The 8,576-nt window shown below is 34.4% G+C and overlaps 1 long non-coding RNA gene across 1 annotated transcript in view; it reads left to right on the top strand.

Annotated features, from left to right (window-relative positions):
• LOC309863293 overlaps positions 1–7,973 on the top strand; it is a 60,644-nt gene extending 52,671 nt beyond the window's left edge. Inside the window, exons 4-5 of the long non-coding RNA XR_014310971.1 lie at positions 6,457–6,557; positions 7,891–7,973. This is a non-coding gene — a long non-coding RNA (uncharacterized lncRNA). The remainder of the gene's footprint in view (positions 1–6,456; positions 6,558–7,890) is intronic.
• Positions 7,974–8,576: the final 603 nt, after the last annotated feature.

Below are 8,576 nucleotides of genomic sequence, written 5' to 3' on the forward strand. Positions count from 1 at the left end.
GCAATAAGGAGTGAGCTATTGAGTCATAAAAAGACATGAATGAACTTCAAATGCATATGGATAAATGAAAGATTTAGTCTGAAAAATGCTGCAGACTTTACAATTCAATTTATATGACATTCTGGGAAAGAAAAAACTATAGAGACAGCAAACAAATCAGTCATGTAAGAAACTTGGTTTTGGGTGAGGGTGTTAAATAGGTAAAGCACAGAGAATTTTTTTAGGATGGTGAAACTCTTCTATATAATGATGTTATGGTGGCTCTCTGATACTTTATATTTACAAAACCCATAGCACTTTACAGCAGAATGAGCAAACCTTAATATATGTAGATTTTTAAAAAATCACATACAGGTTAAATGATCCCTGCATAAAATTCTGTGACAATAAAAAAATCTAACTATATTACAAATATATGAACTAACCTCATGGAAGGAGTATATGAAAAAGTTGTTCATTTCAGTAACCTGGAAAACAAATGGAGTCTGTAAGACTAAAAGCAAAAGGAACTTCACGTAAGTAATGAACTCTAGTTCATAAAGTTGTTCCCTACAGGGTTATGGTTTAACAGACCTGACACCACTACACATGTGTACTGCACTTGAACAGTTAAGTAAATGAATGGCGGGTGTTGGGCGTCAGGTTTATCACTGTTGGAATGGAAGGTTTTAGACAAGCAAAAGGAGAAGGCTTCAATGACCCCTGTGGTAATTGATTGGTCAGAGACATTACTATGAACTCATGCTCAGCAATTTTCATAAAGATAAATAATAAAGGAGGTAGATTATTATTAAGCGTCATGAATAGTTGTTAACAAAATGTTTCTATAATTTGAATCTAAATATGATAGAGTACTATGAGGCAAACAATTGTAAAACAAAAAAAATTTTTTTTAAATGCTTTAAAAGAGAAATCTACTTTGTAGGGCTATTTCAGCTTCTTTTTCTTACCATTTTCTTATGATACAGACTATAGGCTTACATCTGATGTAAAGTTTTTTTTTTTTTTTAAGATTTTATTTATTTATTTGACAGACAGAGATCACAAGCAGGCAGAGAGGCAGGCAGAGGCAGGCAGAGAAAGAGGAAGCAGGTTCCCTGCTGAGCAGAGAGCCAGATGCAGGGCTCAATCCAAGGACCCTGGGATCATGACCCAAGCGGAAGGCAGAGGCTTTAACCCACGGAGCCACCCAGGCACCCCCTGATGTAAAGATCTTTTATGAAAACTTAGGTCTATTATGCTTACTTCTTTGATAGTAAAATTGTATTTCTAGGTGACTTAGATGAACAGTAATTTTAATACTTTCTACATAGACAAAAATTTAAATATAAGCTATAAATATTTATAGCTATATAAATACATGTTAGTATGTATGCATACATTTCTTTACTATTAGCTGAAAGTGCCTAGAAGCAAGACATCCTAGTAGCAACAAACATATTAGTGCTCAGATTTTGGTTTCTAGTACTATTTTCTAATAAAAAAAATCGGGCTTCTTGGATAAATGGTTTATATAGAACTGAGGCATAAATACATATGAACTTGGAGCATTTTGTAGAGTCAGAAAGTATTTAAACACATACACATTCACACACATACACATACAATGATGTGGGTATATCAAAGAGACATAGCAGCCAACTGAAAGACCTTCCAATAACCAAAGCTGGAACAAGTTTAGGAATAAATAAGTAATATTATATTTTTCAACATTTTGAGGAACCTCCATGCTGTTTTCCAGAGTGGCTGCACCAGCTTGCATTCCCACCAACAGTGGAGGAGGGTTCCCCTTTCTCCACATCCTCGCCAGCATCTGTCATTTCCTGACTTGTTGATTTTAGCCACATTGGGGAGTGCTGTGAAGTGTGTAAACCTGGTGATTCACAGACCTGTACCCCTGGGGATAAAAATATATGTTTATAAAAAATAAAAAATTTAAAAAAAATAAAAAATTAAAAAAAATTAAAAATTAAAAAAATAAGTAATATTATATAATAACCTAAACTATAAAATAATTATCTCTGAGTCCTCACTGATATATAAATAATTGAATAAACAAACAAATAAATAAGACAAATCTCCCATCCAGTAGAGTTGCAAATTATTGTAGATACTCCACCATCAAGAAAGTGGAGTGTAACTCTTTACTCCTTAAATATGGGTTACTCATAATGACTTCCTTTCAAAGAGAGAATATAGAAAGGCAGAAAAAGGAGTACCTTTATTGCTGAGAAACACTACTTCAGGTCACCAAGGTCAACATTGACAGTGATAAATCATGTTGATAGTATGTACCTTTGATGTGATGTGGTGACACTGACACTTTACTTCCGTGGCCTTCTTAAAAACCTAGACCCTCAGCCTAGTCATAAGAAGAAACACAGACAAAAATTCCATAAAAGACTTCCCTACTCTTCAAAACTGTCAATGTCAAAAAAACAAGTAAATAAAAACAACCTGTCAATGTCATCAAAAACAAGGAAAATCTGGGAAAGTATCACAGTCAAGAGGAGCCCAAGGAGATGTGATGACTAACTAAATATAATATGGTATCCTATATGAGATACTAGAATATAAAAAGACCATTAGGTAAGAATTAAGGAAATCTAACTAAAAATATAAACTTTAGTTAATACTTATGTATCCATTAGTCCCTTAAATGTGACCAGTATTTTATACTAATGTAAGATGTTACTAACAAGGGTAATAGTGATTGATATTCTTTCACAACTTTTTTTAATCCAAATATATTCTAAATAAAATGATCAATAAATTTTTAAATTTCTAGATAAAACAACTTAAATTTTAGATGTACACATCTATAAGAGACCTTATACATCAACTATTCCAACTTCCTCTTTTTACAACATAGAAAACTGACACCAGAGGTCATGATTAAGTCAAGTCCACACAAGTCTAGAACCCTTGTCTCTACTACTCAACTTTGCCATTATGCCTGTTCCCACTGGGAAATTTCAGTTTCTTCAAAATTCAAAGTGTACAACTCATTAATATTAATAAATATGTAATATGTCTATAACATATTTTATAAATCCTTTTAACATAACATGTTAACTTGAATTTTTCCTAATGTATGTTTTGTCAAGTGTGTTGGGTTCAAGGAAAGCCATAAGTGCTTAAAAATCATGATCTCAGTATTACTCATAAGAGAACCATTTATTCAGAGTAATGGTAATCATAAGTTATGCTGCCCTCTGAGTCAATCTTCTCCAGGAATAACTTTGCAAAACAAGCCTGACTTTCAGAATAGCCTTTTAGCTAAAGAGAAGAGTGTTCAAAAAATATCCTGTGCTTTTTTTCCTGTTAGAAAAATAAACATCCTAGGAAATTATAACCCAAAGGAGTTACATGAATTCCTTATAGTAATATATTAAGTCAATGGCATAATTCCTTGTTAATCCATCTAGTTTATATTTCTAAATTCTGTATATGTCATAATCATACTAAAATAACTCAAATATGATTCTACAACATAAAATAAAATTGAATATATTAGAACCCAAGAAATAAAAGAGATCTTTATTGAGGGCCTCACAGGAAAACAGGCAGCATGCCTTCTCTTAATATTTTCTCTAATGCCTACTTTGACATCTTCCATTAAATATTTTGAAAAGTTTTGTTTCCAGAAATAAAAGTAATGAAATGACAGGATACCTTGTAGGACCTATAGAAATATTAAATCTATTTTGCTAGGTTAGTCAGTATGTAAAGCATTCAATATCACTCAGTTATTTTCATCCATCTGTTCAATATTCAGGAAAGTGGCCTTTCTAATCATCCTTTTCTCCATGAAAAGAAACAAAGTGAAAAACTCAGCAATTTTCATAAAGATAAATAATATAGGAGGTAGATTATTATTAAGCCTCATCAACAGTTGTTAACAAAATGTTTATATAACTTGAATCTAAATATGATAGAGTACTATTAGGCAAACAATTGTAAAACAAAAACAATCTTTTTTTTTAAAATGCTTTAAAAGAGAAACCAACTTTGTAGGGCTATTTCAGCTTGTGCTTTTCTTTACATTTTCTTATGATACAGACTCTATAGGCTTACATCTGATGTAAAGATCTTTTAAGAAAACTTAGGTCTATTATGTTCACTTCTTTGACAATAAAACTATATTTCTAGGTGACTTAGATGAACAGTAATTTTAATACTTTCTAAACAAAAAAAAATTAAGAACCAAACCTCAGAGTCCTAAGTCTTCAATATTTTTTCTGGCTCTTTATGAAATCAATAAAATACTGGTTCGTTTTTCCCCATAAGTGGTCTTTCTATTAACATTATTCACTGATTTGCTTGCTTTTTTTCCTGTCTCCTAGAATTCCTGATTATTCTATCACCTTTTAGATTATTCTACTAATACCAAACCAGTTATATTATTTTCTCCTTTTAATTTTTTCTCATGGCTTAAACTAGACACAATTTCCTTTGTAGACTTCATTCTTTTTTCATACCAGGACCTTCTTCCCCTTCTTTAATTCAGCAAATCAACTTATAATCGTATGGAGTTCATATTACACATTCAGTTTAAGGATTTAAAATAACACACAATTATACTAAATTTTATTTTAATTTTGTTCAAATTAATTTTTTTTAGTATATGTGCTGCCAAAGTGAGCACAATTGCTCAACTTAATTTTTAAGCTGCATAGGCCAATTCTTGTAAAATGTGTGAAAATCTGGTTCATTATAATTTCATGAGTGAAAAAATGGCCTTAATAAACTTATACCATATTGGAAAGGAGATGCCCTAAAAATGACATGCACTGCTTTTTCCATATCATAGGGGCTAACTGACAATGCTGAATACTCCTGAAATTGCCAGCTTGCTAGGTAATAAAACTAAAAGAATGCTGCACATGGTCAGGCTGACCAAAAAGATTGATGGTGAGGTATTAAGTTGTTTTCTCTTTTCTTCCAAAAGCTGAAGTAAAGTAGCAACTGAAAATACAACATAGCATTTTCCTTCCTCCTATCACTCCCTAAAGTAAAGTTTCCAAAAACTAGAACATGTTTGACTTGCTTGTAAATTATTTAAAGCCAAAATCAATCATTCATATGTTCTGCAATGATGTGTGTGCATACATGTAAATGCACACACATAATATTATACAACTAGTTTAGGTAAAACAAAAACTCACCAAAATCTTCTTCCTGTGACGCAATACCAATCTATTTATTTTATTATTTTTTTAAAGTAGGTTCAATGCCCAGCTCAGAGCCCAATGCAGATCTTGAACTCATGATCCTGAGATCAACACCTGAACTGAGATCGAGTCAAATGGTTAACCAACAGAACCCCCTGGTGTTCCCCAAAATAATCTATTAAAGAAAGAAGCCAAATATAAATTAATTACTTTTATCATAAACATCTATTGACTATTTTACACTTTATACATTATTATTTTTCTGGGAATATAAGGATTAAGGAAAATTTTTTCAACTTAAGAAACATAAAATGTAGTTGAACACAGGAGCTGACATGGGCTTCAATTAATATATTATAGGATGGAGAATAAGCAACTAAGAGAAGTATGAGGAAAGGGTTGTGGCAGCTTGGATGGAAGAGTTTCCCGTGTGTGTGTGTGTGTGTGTGTGTGTGTGTGTGTGTTGACAATCTGAGGGAAAAATTTTAGCTGACTCTTGAAAGTTCACTAAAATTAGAACACATGAAAATGGTAACATAAAGACATTTTCTGGGGGCGCCTGGGTGGCTCAGGGGGTTAAGCCGCTGCCTTCGGCTCAGGTCATGATTCCAGGGTCCTGGGATCAAGCCCCGCATCATGCTCTCTGCTCAGCAGGGAGCCTGCTTCCTCTCTCTCTCTCTGCTGGCATCTCTGCCTACTTGTGATCATTCTCTCTCTGTCAAATAAATAAATAAAATCCTTAAAAAAAATAAAGGCATTTTCTGACACTTAATAGAGCATGGAGGAATGGTTGAAAAAAAATACATATATGAAACACATTAAGGAATTGAAATTTGCCAAGAGAGTTGAAATTAAATGGAATGGTGGAAAGTAGAGTTGAGAAGACAAATAGGTCAGATCATTTAGGAGTATGAATTTGTAAGCAATGAAACTAAGTACTCTTCTGTAGGCAATGGGAAGTCAATAATGATTTTATGATAAAGGAGTAACCTAACTGCAGTCAGCATCAGGAGGACAACCTTGACAACAGAGTATAAGAACGGAAGTGAGGACTCATACAAGACACTGAGAATGCTTTATTTATTTATTTATTTATTTATTTTTTCAATTGGCAATGAGAGAGAGAGAGAAGAGGGCAGAGACTTGGTTAGAGAACCAAGAAGATTTTTATCATCTTTCATTTGGGTTGAAAGATATAAGGTCACTATTGGCCCAAATGTAAGAAGGAAAGATTTAGGAGAAGACACCATGAAGCAGAGATAGTAATAATTCTCTCTTAAAGGAACCACATATGCATGCAAGATTCTCCAAGATGGAGGAAGGGAAAAGAATTGATGTTTCAATGTTGGTGACAATGCCTCTGAATTCTCCCACCGCTCTTGGGTGAGTCTCTAGATGGAGGTGGGGGCTGAGAATGACCTAAAACCACTTTAATTCTCTGAAGAATTCTGAGGGTCAGAAGTCTTTGGAAAAATTTCTCATGTCAGAGTCATGTATTAACGATAGATTAGGAATGACAAAGTCTAGTATCTTGGTCAGAGAGAAATGTGATATCCACATCCTGAATCTTCTGAGTCCTGAAGCCTAAGTGTCCCTGGAAAGCAGCTGAACCTTCCCCAGCTGAACTGTCTCTATCAGAGACTTAAGAAGTTAGCTAAGGAGTTAGCACAGTGGAAAATGGAGTGAACATTTAAAGACTATGATTGGGTCACAGATACCACAGCAAAATAAATGGGATGAACGCTATGACTAGACTCTATGGTTTCTGCTGATTAACTTCTGTCCCACTCTAAAGACCACTACCTCTCTCTGTGGTGTTCACATTTCCAAAGGAAAATAAATTATTTGTTCAAATGGAATTTAAGTGTAAATATTATTGAAAGGTAGAATCTGAGAAATAAGAGACCCATGTAAAAAAAAGTTTTTTCAACACATAAACTGTCACAATGTAATCCATAAGACAATGAAATACATTTTGTAAACAGGTAACAGAAGTGAAAATACAGATAAGGGTGGCCCACCAGATAAAGAGACAAGTGATACATGCTGAGGAAGTCACTAAGGGTTGCATTAAATTGTCCATGTGAGCCAGTTTCTGTGATGTTTTGTCAATGTCCCACAGAGTACTGAGATGAGGCTTGATGGAAATGAGCATTTTGACACGTACAACCTATAGAGGTTACAGTTTGCTGCTATAAACACAAAAGATAAATTCTGAGAAAATCTCAACAGGAGATACGAAGCTGGATGATAGTGTGTGAACTGGGCTTCTGTAGTCTCCTCAGTTCTTCAAGGGAACTATGTTTAGATTGGAAGTGACAGTATTCAACCTGTCCCAGATGAGTATTTTATACCCTAACAATATCAGCTTGAAACGTATAGTGTATTTACACATAAGTAGCAAATACTACCTTTATTCTTTTTTTTTTTAATTTATTTATTTGACAGAGAGAAATCACAAGTAGACAGAGAGGCAGCCAGAGAGAGAGAGAGAGGGAAGCAAGCTCCCTGCTGAGCAGAGAGCTCCATGAGGGACCCGATCCCAGGACCCTGAGATCATGACCTGAGCCGAAGGCAGCGGCTTAATCCACTAAGCCACCCAGGCGCCCCCAAATACTACCTTTAGAAAGCTTCATGACCCAGCTTCTTAGTTTTGGGTTCAGTTTCTTATACTACAACCCACAGCTTCTTCATACATTGTCCGTATGTTATACAGGAATGTCACACACAAAGGACCTCACACTACTACTACGTGACAGCAACTAGATGGTGAGCAAGTGAAATCAGTTCAAAGCCTGGATGGAGGTGAGCACTGTGGGTCTGGTTAAAATAAGCTATAGGGCTGGCAATGTACAAGTTTAGGTTCTTGTCTTCCTTCCTCATTTGTCCTCCATTTCTTACTGCAAACTCAGTGTGTCTTGTCTTTACAAAATGGATATTCCCAAATAACTGAACTTTCCCCTGCTTCCCATCTTTCCTACATAACCTACCTGTTTTACCATGTTCTTTTGAAGAACATGGAAATACATTTATACTATTTTATCCCCATCATTATTGGTATCTGCTAATTTTCAGCAAAATCTTCCCTTTCTCTAATGGTTTGAGAAAATACTTAGTACAGTGAGTGTGAATTTAAATGCATAACATTTCATATGCAAAAACATAATATATATTTTTTAAAACTAAATTTAATTTTTACTTTTGAATCTTCTTTCCACCTGAAACCACAAAATGCATCCATGTCACCATAAAAAAATAATGAAACTCTTAGGTGGGGCCAGCCACAGCATTAAATGCACTGAGAAGCAGACACTCACAGGGCACCTGGGTACCTCAGGTGGTTAAGCATCTGCCTTTGACACAGGTCAGAATCCCAGGGTCCAGAGACTGAGTACCACATTG

Source organism: Mustela nivalis (assembly GCF_964662115.1).
Source record: "Mustela nivalis genome assembly, chromosome: 4".
Classification (NCBI taxonomy): domain Eukaryota; kingdom Metazoa; phylum Chordata; class Mammalia; order Carnivora; family Mustelidae; genus Mustela; species Mustela nivalis.